Below are 12502 nucleotides of genomic sequence, written 5' to 3'. Positions count from 1 at the left end.
TGGTAAGTTGTTGCTTGGGGGCTTGCCTAGTTGTCACGAGGTGCCACGTTGTCACGGGGGTAATCGTTGGGGCCCCGTGCGGCACTCGAAATGGGCGAGTAAGCCTACGAAACAAATCAAACACACACACAAAGGCAACAAGAAGGCACACGAATTAGCAAAAGGCTACTTGTATTGCATTAATCAGTGGTAAGCACAAGCACACAGTACAGTGTCGAGGGGATCTCGTGCTTAACCTTTACACGCTTATGAGCTCACTCGACTACCTACCTCCCCTCAAAGAGTACGTTAAGCTTTTGGGGGAGTGACAATAAGAAACGTCAAAAAGATGAAAAAGCATACTACAATATTACAATATTGCCATTGGCAGTCCCCCATACAAAAGTACATGCTTTGCCCACCCATGGCACACACTTGGACGTTGGAGTTGCGGCTCTAGGCACAGTGGATGGCACTTGATGGCGCGTCGAAGAGAACACTTGTTACAACATGTCGCAATTTCACTGGAGGGCCAAATCTGCCCTCATTAGGTTCCTTCCATGAAATCCATAACTGAAGTCAATACTTATTTGACTTTGTTAGGGCTTATTCTCTTAAGCATCGAAGACGAATGACGACAAAAACTTTGTTTTGAAAGTTTAGGATGGACGATTCATCCAAGGAAGAATTGTTTCAATTGCTCAAGAGATTAAGCGAGCCCTATCTCACTATAAGTATACAACGTGAGCTCATGTTAGATTTAAAGGAAAATGTAGGGAAATCTTTACAATTCTTGCATTGGTTTTTCTGTATTTCCCTTTTTTTTCTTACCTTTTCCTTCAAACCAAACACAGCCAGAGATCCCAATAATGAAAAAGGAAAATAAAGGCTTGTAGCTTAATTCCACAAATTTAAGTATGGATTGAAGGAAAAGTCGTAACCTTGTTGCTTTGGGGCATGAATGGAGAAGCGTTCCGCCAATGAAATCACAAAACCCCAAAATTCTGCAAACAATATCATCTCCCACATAAGTGATTATCCCTAGTCTTCCACAATTTAGGGAAGAATGAAGTAAATCCCCTAACTCAAAACATTCACATAATTCAAAGCTCTGGTTTATGGAATTTTCAAACAAATTGAAACTTAGGCCCCATTTACTTTTCGGGAAGTTCTTTATTCAAATAATTGGGCAAGTGCATTTACCTACGTTCTTTTATTTCTCAGGTAAATAAGACAATAACTGTTTTAATTATAAAAGGTCATTATTAAAATGAACAATTATGTCTTATTCAAGTATTAACAACTTTCCCCAAGATGAAAAAGTTACCCTAATAAATCTAAGGAAAATAAATTTTATATGGACCCTATATAAATCTAAAAATAAAAAACTTGAATATCTTACTATTACTTACCTGGATAACTGATATCTTTGTGTGAAATCAACTGGAACACTCCCTCTTTCGTTTTGCCTCTTCAATGAGCTCTGTTTGAAGCTCCTCACAGGTCTATCTCCTTCGTCATAGCATAAAAGTCCTCCTCAACAGAGGACACAAATCTGTCCCCGTCCTCATCACTCGCTAGAAGCTCCTCACAGGTCCCAAATGCCATCATTGTTGGCATCAATCGCTGCTAATTGAAATGACTTGATAATACAACCAAATAAGAAAAAGCGAAGAAAAACCAAAAAAAAAAAAAAAACCCTAGAGAAATAAATCATGTTAACATCTACCATTAAATGGACTGTTTCCTCTTTCATAATAGAGCAAAACCGCAGAAGTCAGCTCGAGAAAAGTAGCCCAGAATGTGATGGTGAGGCACTGATTGGAACAATTAGGCCAGAGTAGGATCTTAATTATTATAATAATTTATGAAGTCTTCATATTAATTAAAAGGATTTAAGTTATTTATGTTTACCACTTCCCAGTCCCCACTTGAATGAATGACAACATCATGAACAAACAGAAACAATAAAATTTATTAATTATTATAAACAATATATAGAGTGCTTTAAATCCTGCGCATGGTGTTGCAGCCAACTATTTTGCCAATATTTTATTTCTTGAAAAAAATATTATTTGCCAAGAAGAGAATTGTAAATTAATAAAAAAAAATGCATCTGTTGTCAGGACCGATGTATAAAAAGGGAATATGATCACTTAATTTATATGTCAATAATTTTGAATTGTTAATAATTATATTGAGAACTTAGGCTGTGTTTGATTTGAAGGAAAATATATGAAAACCTATACAAATAACGGTGAAGTAGCTACCAAACACAGCCTTAATTAGTGTCTACCAAAAACAAATAATGGTAAAGTAGCCAAATCTCATAGAGTTGGCCTGGTGGTAACAGCATGGGGTGACAATATAGCTAAATTAAAGAGATTCCAGATTAGTGATCTCATGGCTGAGGTATATATGATGAGAAGCTTTAATTTGACTGAATTGGTTGTGTGAGGTGAACTAATAGTTATATGCCAAATTTGTTGGCATTATAATTTCTATTTTTATTGCTCCTAATAGCTAGTCCATATATTAATACTACTGATTTTTATTAATTTGCTCGAATTAAATGCACCAGAAATTGTTCTCTTGTTTTTATTTAAAATCATAATGACCCCAGATTCTCAGCATTTTCTTTTTTTTTTTTTTCTGTTTTCTTTTTGTATGTGTATAAATGACAAAGCAATCCATTTTTCTTTTAATAAATTAAGGAGATAAATATTGAGAGAATAGGGGCTCTCATTTAATTAAATTAACATGAAAAGAGATTTACAGAGAGAGAGATGAGAGAATATATAATAAATATTAAATTAAAGTGTTGATTGTTGATAACGGTATTAGAAAGCATCTAATTGGATCTGCTTTAGCATATTCTATGTAACTAACTAAAAGTGGTAGGTGTAGTTGTGTAAATCACATTGGCCTCATATGATGTTTGTAAGTCGTCACTAACCATGAAACTCTTAAAGCTAGCCATGGCTCCCCACATGATATTAACATTTGTAAATCTTTACCTCGAATAAGAGAAAAGAATATCACTTATAATTACAATAATAGGATTGAAAGTGATAGAAAACGACCTACCCAGACAATATGGTTGAGAGAGCACAATACTTACGTGAGGTATTTATTGTTCAGCTTCAGCCTCATATTACAACAATCGTGACATGAAATCCATTGGTGGACAGAATTCCTACTCACTTTCTCTATTCGCACGCATAATACATTTTAGTCGCACATCTTACAATACAAGATGGTGATGTGTGGCTGTAATTCAAGGTGGGTAGAGTGTGAGTAGAAAGTAGTGGGCAGGAATTTCGGTTTGAATTTTTTGCTGCTGTTGCTACTACTGCTTTTTTCTTTCCACTTTTAGCCAAGTGGGTACAACTATCGCATGGGGTGGTCCATGAACCCCCCATAGATGGTCCATACTCTGTGGCATTAAAGGTTCTTATCTTTTCTTTGTATTTGTATTCAAATCTGATTTGATTTCAGTCATGGTAGTTGGACGCCAGCAGCTTAATTTGGCCGGCTCCAAGAATCTATTAGACATGGCTAGGTCTTAATTAAGAGTGCAAGTGGGACACCTGATTTAAAGATTTTATTTTCATCACCAACAAAAAGAAATTGAAGAATTTATCAAATCTGTAACCTGAGCCTGCCTTGATTGCACCCATAATTTCTTTGCCATGTGTGTACGAGAATATGATGCCTGTTATGAGTATTAGTGTAAGTGAACATACTACATGCACATGCAAGGAAGTATTGAATATATATAACATATGTTATATATTTTAATTTAACTTTTATGAATTGCACTGAAACCAAAGCAAGTATGGCTTTATATAGTATAGATGTTTTATACATTCATAGAGGATATAGTAAACATTGCAAGCTTTAAAACTCATTCCCTTGATGGACAGAGAAACAAAATAAGAAATCAGATCCAGATGTTTGTACCTATTTGGATTCTGCTTTGTGTTCTGGCCATTATTGTTGAAATCACTGGTTCCTCTGTACTCCTTTATTTCTCAACTTCATGAAATCACTGGTTTCTCTGTATCTTGAGGCCAACCGTGATGTATCTAGAACCATTGAGTGGCTTTTATAACCCCCATCTAGAGGTGACCGGGACTCTAATGATTCTTATCACTGATTGAGATTAGTTGCCCATCAAACTAATCTCAATCCAGTCCTACCACATTTAGAATCCCACTCTAAATTGGAGTATACATCCAACTTATAAAACACTTTCGTAGACCTATGAGTGTCACGTGTCAACCCAATGAATAAATAAAATATTTTTTTTCTTTTTTTTTGGTTAATATGGACCCTTGTTCTTAAGCATCTTTTTCTTTACTAAGCCTAACATATTTCATGGCTAAGTCAATGGGAATGCATCAGTGAATCAGTTGAAATAGGTCTATGAAACATTGGAAAGTGTTATGGGCAATCCCGGTTGAACCTAAAATAAAAAAAAAAAAAAATGTTATGCGAAAATGCTGCATGAAAACAATTCTAATTAATAATAATATTCTCAAAAGAGGTTGAACAAATGATCCCAAGTGTAAATTTGTGACAAAGATAAACAATAATGTCCTGTGTTCTTGCAATGCTACATATCCTTAGCTATTTAATTACTACTTGGAATATATTGAAGCATCAAAATGATTGTACTTTTGACCATTCTAATCCTTCTACTAATAACTCTTCTAATTACAATTGATACCACACATATTAATAATTTGAAACATGGTGTCAAATAATGTGGTACAATTGACATTGTTAGAGAGGGAGCCACTGTGTACTTGAAAAACTGGACAGAGGATTAGCAATTCCTTGGTGGCACAATACTTTCCCACAAGCAATAATTCAAGCATCGAGAAATATATTCTCTCGCCATGCATTGCTTCTCTTGGATACGAATCCCAAATTGCAACTAAGCCCTAACCAGTTTCATTTTCTCCATAATGAATGCCAAGAAATAATAGAAAATGTTTGGGGGGGAATAATAATAATAATAACCCACGTGGGAATATAAATTCAAAATTAAGGAGGACTAAAAATCTGCTCAAATTTTGGAATAAATCAAGAGGGAGTGGCTCAAATTAATGGATTAAACTTGAAGAGGGAGTGGCTCAAATTTTGCTCAAGAAAAGGCTAGATTAAAAAAAAATAATATGATAAATGGTTATTAAGGGAAAAACAATTATGGAGATTAAAATCCAAGGAATTGTGGTTAAAGGAGGAAGACAAAAATACAAAGAATTTCTATCAAGTCACAAAATTCAATAGGGAAAGAAAATCCTTTGATTTTTTGAAAGATGGAACTAATATGTCTCTCAATAAGATTGCAAAAATATTTAAAAAACATGCTATCAAAATAAGCGGATCTAGATACAAGGATGAAGTTGATATTCATTCTTTAGGCAAGTAAAAATCTCAAAGTTTGAGGTTGAGGCTTTATTAGTATCCCCGAGTGATGAAGACAAGGGCGGAGCTAGAATTTTTTCTTGAGAGGGGCTAAAACCTAGAAAACATGGATAGGGGATCCCTTACCCTCATATTTGTTTATTATTGGAATGCAAGCCCTGTCTAATTTGTTTCTAAAAGTTGAATAAAATAAAGAAATACAGGGTTCCAAAATTAGTATGGTGGTACACCTATCACTCACCTACCATTCCCAAATGATTGTATCATCATGTGTAAAGCTGAACCAAATCAAATAAGAAAAGTTAAGGAAGAATTTGAGGGGCTGTCAGGGGAAAAAATAAACTTAGCTAAGTCAGGAGCTCGAATTAGGGGGTGTTCTATAGTGTGGATGAGAAATTGGTGGGTGTGGACTTCTCTACATCACACCTTATGGTAGGGACTAATCCATACCACACCATAGTCCACAACTGTTCTGAACTATGAATAGATTGTGTGGACCAAACCAGTCCACACCCACAGTGGCGTTTAGTAAGTATGGTGTGGACCAGTCCCCACCACACTTTTTAATTCCATGTATCTCATATACATTTTATGGGAGATCTACACAGTCGATCATAAATGTCTAATTTTTGCATTTTATATGGTACATAAATTGAAAAAAAAAAGGGAACAATAAATTAATATGTAGGCAACAATTGAATTTTTTAAATAATTAAGAAATATTATTTTAAATATTAAAAAAATGTTATTTTTAATATTAAAAAATATTATTTTATTGATAAAAATATTAAAAATAAACATTTAAACAATGAAAAAAAGATTGGAGAAGGAGAACCATCGGACTTGTGCTAAAATTAATATTAAAAATTATTATTTTATTGATAAAATATTAAAAATAAAAAATTATTAAAAGATTAAATAAAATGAGAGTAGTTGGACCAATGTAACACAAGTGCGTTACATTGAAACCTTCCCACAAGTTGTCCACACTATAGTGTAGACCATCCACGAGAAAATATTGTGAACGATAAATTGGGGTATGGCTCATCCCTCTCCATGTTATTTTATGGATGGGGATCGTCCACACATTTCCAGACACCATATTTTACCATCCCGTCCATGATATTTACGCATTACCGAACGCCACCTTAGTCCTTGTGTTCCTAGAAGGAAGAGGAAAATCTTGTTACATCTTTTACAAATGAAAGTAATGAAGGATCAAGAAAATACCTAGGAGCCCAATTAAGTTTTCATGGTAGAACTTCTGCTGGCCCTCAAGAGATTATTGATAAAATGGAATCCAAACTTGCCTCATGGAAGGCAAAATTGATATCCCAAGCCAATAGAACAACATTGGTGAAGTCAGTAGTACTACAGTCAATGCCCACATGTGCTATGTCAACTAGCATCCTTCCGGTTAAAACTACAAATAAAATAGAACAAATACAAATAAAGTTTTGGTGGGAAGGTTCAAACACAAACTCAACCATGCATACCATATATCTTGGGAAAAACTATGTAAATTGAAAAAAAATGGGTGGACTAGGGTTTCAAAGAATTATGGAATCTAATAAAGTCATGTTAACTAAAAAAATTTGGCAATTGTTAGAAAAAAAATAGTGGTCTTTGCACAAAAATAATAAAAGAGAAATACCTAGAAAATAAACCTTTATTCCAAGTGAAGCCAAAGCCTATTGACTCATCTTGGTGGAAAAATGCAGGGAAAATATTAAAGTGAAATAAAACATTTCTTGGTGTGCCAGGTAAATGATGGTAAGAGAGACTATATTCTTGACCCTTGGGAGTTGGGTTTCATCCATTCACTCTGAAACACCCCCTCCTGAATCCTAATTGGCATCATCAAGTAAATAACATAAAGGCCTCGTTCGTTTCACGAATTTTGGAAGGGGGGCAAATCGGTCAATGGGATTTTGATTCCCATTTATCAACTCTATCATATTTTTTTTTTCAAGATTTAGGTGAGACCCACAGTAAATGCTTTTCCCTTGGGTATCACTTACCCGGCAAAGTGTTACCCTTCTCCTATTTGGGAAAGTTAAGTGGAGAGTAAATGTTCAAAATATATTATGTCAAAAATGCCCATTAAAAAAAATATAATTCAAAAAGCATGGACCTGTACCCAAGGGTAAAAATGACAAAACATAAAAAAATTAACCACTTACTGGGAAAGTGGGTGAGGCAAAAGAATATGGGGAGGTTGAAAGGTCTCATTTACCCGGGTAAATTTAACAAAAAAGAACCTGGGTAAATACACTTACCTGGGTAAATGGCCTCTTTCTAAATGAACAAGGCCCAAAGTTCATGACATTTTAGATTAAAATGGCAATTGGAATATACAAATCTTAAATGAAATGTTTACATAGGATTCGGTGAGCCATATAATACAAATCCTTAGGGAAGCAGTGCAATCAGGGGATATTTTATTATGGAAAAAGTCAAAAAATGTAGGGTACATTGTAAGATCAGCGTATGAGCTTTTCTCCTCTTTGTTGCCATCAACATCCTCTCACTATGGCCGTTGGTGGTTTCAAATATTTATGTGAAAGGCTTGATGGGATGGTATTAAAACAAAAGACAAATTGGAGTTTCTGAAATAGCAAGACCAAATCTGTGGTATATGTCAATTTGAAATAGAATCGTGGCAACATTTTGTTTTCCTCTTGACACTATGCAAAAGCAATTTGGTTACTTGCCTACACTAGTATTTTGCAACTATGCATGAATGATAGAAACTATCAATAGTAATATAGAAGACCACTGGGAGACAAGCCACTTGAAAGATCATGTTATGAGTCTCTTCAGTTCTTTTGATAATATATGTATTAACCATATTAATAGAATGGCAATTTCAGTCTGATTGTTGTTTAATATATAATGATGGTTTTCTCAAACAAAAAAGAAAAAGAAAAAAGGGATTTATCTCATTTTTGCATTTAAAAAACTGAGTATTGATAGAGACATTTTAAATGCTAAATGCAACTGTAAAAGGATAGAGAGTAAAAGGGTCAATACAAACGAGTGTCAAAAAAGGGTTCGACTATGATATGAAAAAGATATAATATCTAAAAATTTCTGACCAATCAACTGGAATCATAAATGTGATAGCCAATCAGGTGTTATTTATCAAAATTCATTAATAGGTTTTGATCGGTCAAAACTCTTTCCATACCATATCTTTTACACATCATAGATTTTCTCAAAAAAAAAAAACAATTAAAAAATAGAACAGTTTTTTCCCGTGTGTGGTGTAGGGGGTGGGAGTTACAAATGATTGTACTGATGTATTGTTTGTAGTTATTAATCTCCCTCTCCCTTTTATTCTTCTTTTGAGTTTACAAATGATTCCCAGATTTCCAAGGAGGCAAAATCTTATGTTTTTTTTTTTTTTTCCTCTCTTCTTAGATGCAAAGCTTGGCCTATGGACCTCCAAAAGGATGGCTACATGTTAGTTGGCTTTTAAAGTCGACCATGCCTATTTCAACCCTTATATGTTCACTTGCTTCTTCCATCATTGCCTTAAGCATAATTCAATTAATTTATTCATACCCTTTTTACATGTTGACATCAAAACAAACTTTTTCCCTTGTTTAAATTTATTTGACTTTTTTGGAAATTTTATTAAAACATCCCCTATACTCTTTACACCAGTGGAAACTTCCCCAATTTAAAAAAAAAAAAAATATATATATATATATATATATATATATATATATATATATATATATATATATATATATATGGTTAAGCATCATTTGCTACATAATTTTTCTTATCAACAACTTATTTCCATTAATATCCATAGAAAAGCTAAAAAAAAACATTGATGATTTTGATTTTGTTGAGACCAAAATGCTTTTTATCTAAACTATGTCCAAACAAATGTTATAAATCAATTATTGTATTAAGAAAAATCTAGATGATGTTTAGTACCATTGCCAATTCTTCAGAATTTGATGCCTTTGCTGTTTGGTTGGCCAATTTATGAGAAATTTACAAATCACTTAGAGAACAATTATTAAAATTAGGCCTGACAAAGAAATTATTGATTTCGATGATTTCTCTTTTTTCTTTTATGACATGCCATCTGATGTGGATAAAGACATAGTTCCTTTAAAAATAAAATTCACCACTGATCATGAATACCAAACAAATTCATTGCCTATTTCTCAAAAATTGGATGGCATGGCATCAATGTTAACAAATAAACAAATTTTCTGATTTGATCTCAAAAAAAATAATCAGCAATTTATGATAAATCTCATCAAATGAACCGGTAATAGAAATAGTACCAAGCATCATCATCACATAGAATCTACAAAACTATAGCATTAATTTCGAAACCAACAATTGCTATGGTCAAAACACAATGTATGTGAACAAAAGTCTAATTTTTTATGAAGGCCATGTTTGGGTGCTAAAAAATAAGTGTTTCACTTATTAGTATTTGGGAAATAAATAAAAAATAAGTGCTTATTTTTCAAGCCCAAATTTTCAGCTTTTTTATGTGCTTATACAATAAGTATTTATTCAAAATTTTCTTTCAAAACTATCCTTAATTGAATTTTAAAATACCACTTATAAAATTATCCTTAGTTGAATTTTATAAAAGTATTTTTGTGAAAGCACTTTTATGAAAGCATTTTTATAAAAGTACTTTTATGAAAGCACTTTTACGAAAGCATTTTTATAAAAAGTACTTTTATGAAAGAACTTACGAAAGTGCTTTCATAAAAGTACTTTCATAAAAGTATTTTTATAAAAATATTTTTCATAAAAGTACTTTCATAAAAGTTTTTTTATAAAAATAATTTATTGAAAATGCTTGTAAGGGTATATTTTGAAAATTTGAATGAAAATGAAGGACAAAATAATCACAAATGCTTATTTAAGTGCTTATCAGAGAAAAAGACTATCAAATACCCAATATAAAATAAGTGCTTATTTCAAAAAATAATCACTTGAAAAAATTGGGTGTCAAATACAAACAGGTATTTATTCAAATAAACACTTATTTTTAACTTAAGCACCGAAGAAAAACCAATCTTAAAAGTTTTGTCTTGTTTGCTTACCAAACTTAAAAAAGTTGTCTTATTCATGTTTGAAAAGAGATCAACTTCCATTAGGGCAAACCTATGCCCACATTGTTCTAACAGCCCTTCCCAACCTTGCATTGGGAATGTCTTCCCATGAAATAAAGCACGTAAGAATAGAGATATTCTCAAGGGATATTTATAGTTCAGTCCACCTCTAGGGTGGAGCTAGGATTTCTAGGGGTGGACTAAATCCTACCCATAGATTGAAGCCAAATTCATGGGTAGGATGCGGTTTATAAGGGGGCTACTAGTAGACTAGGAGGGTGCTGCAATTCAAATTTTTGAGGTGGATTGCAGTCCACTTATCCCTATTCTCAATGCAAGACAGTAAAAGCTGCTCCAACAGGCTTTGCTAGCCAATCGTTTGAAAAGCTGCTCCAACGGGCTTTTACCTTCGCAAAATGCACCTCAAAATGAGAACATCTCTCCCAATGACAAATACAGGAGATGTTGTCAATGCACACTGAGACGTGTTCGTGGGAAGTTTTTGGGCACGTTCTGCCAATGTAAACTCGTATTTATTTGCCATTTAATCAGAAAAAAACTTCTCTTCATTAAACATTTCAAAATATATTTGGAGGAGATTTATTTTTCACTAAAATAGTAAAATGTCTAAACCCTTTTAAAAAAGAATGGGGAATTTCCAATAAAATTTGCCACCTTTTGAGTTCTCAATTACACTGTTCGGTCCAGCTTCTTGAATGAAATTTAGATTTCTCCTTCTTTTTTAATAAGGGTTGGTGAAGGGGGAGTTACTAGTCTGTTACTGACATTTAGGTGTTTTGAAATTCCCAACTCCCAAGCGGAATAGTCATTTCAATTACAAGCACAGGGGATTCAGATCAGATCAGAAGTTCAGAACAAGGTTCACAAGTTTGAATGGTCACTTCCAAGTTCCAAATTTCCAATATTCAAAGTGTCGCAGCAGGACTACGAGGTACTGTGTCTCTTTGCAATACAAATCACCAGAAATTCCATATAAATACGTGTGCGCTTGCGGCTTACGCTTTAGAAACAAACGGCGCGTCGCCGGTAGAAAACCTTTTACTTTCTCCAGAAAAACAGAGAGTCAATCAAGGAATCTCCATATGAGGACCATCTAGAAGAGACAGTTCTTGGCTAAGGTCACCATGACCTTAAATAAAAAAATGTATAAAAATAATACTTCTAAGTTTCTAACCAAAATTCCATTGTTTGGACGTTAGTTGTAGCAGCCTTCGTTAGCTACGATGACGATGGTGCTTGGTCTCTACTTTCGGGCGCTTTTGTTCAGTTGAGTGAATCCATACATATACATTAAAATAAGGGATATAAAGGTAACTTTATCTTTTAGTCTTAAGCTTGAATTAACGAGTAAAACGAATATTTCAGCCATTCGATCCACATTTAACGATACTTGTAACTTTTAGTTAATTGTCAAGAATCATATAGATACCGACATATCGTTAATCAATTTCCAAAGAGTAGAGATACACTTAATCAATTTGCATTGTTTAAGAAATTTATCTTTGTATTTATTATTCATGGGAGATGTGTAATATATAGATCTGTTCATGGGTTGGATCGGGTTGGGCTCGAGCCAGGCTTTTACTTTTCATTAATGGAAATATGTTAGGCTCGAGCCTGAGCCCGAGCCCGATCCGACCAACGGGCCTATAATTTGGACCCGAGCCTGGCCTTGATAAAAAGCCTAAAGCCCGACCTAATAAAAAAAATTAGAAATTTTCCCTATTCAATAATCAATATAAATTATAATTTATTTACATTAAAAAAAGAATATAAAGAAGGGAAAAAGGATGTGAAGAAGAAGGGTTCGACTGGAAAAATAAGGGAAAGAGGTGAAAAAAATAGGGGTATTCGACTAGGGTTTTTAGGTTTAATTATAGGTCGGGCTAGGCTATTTTGGCAAATCTCGAGCCTGGCTCAAATTTATTGCGAGACAGGCTTTTTGGCCCGAGGTTAAGCCCACAGGC

Source organism: Nelumbo nucifera, chromosome 4 (assembly GCF_055504915.1).
Source record: "Nelumbo nucifera cultivar China Antique chromosome 4, China Antique-T2T, whole genome shotgun sequence".
NCBI lineage: Eukaryota > Viridiplantae > Streptophyta > Magnoliopsida > Proteales > Nelumbonaceae > Nelumbo > Nelumbo nucifera.
The sequence above is the reverse complement of the archived record's forward strand: the minus strand, read 5'-3'. Positions refer to the sequence as shown.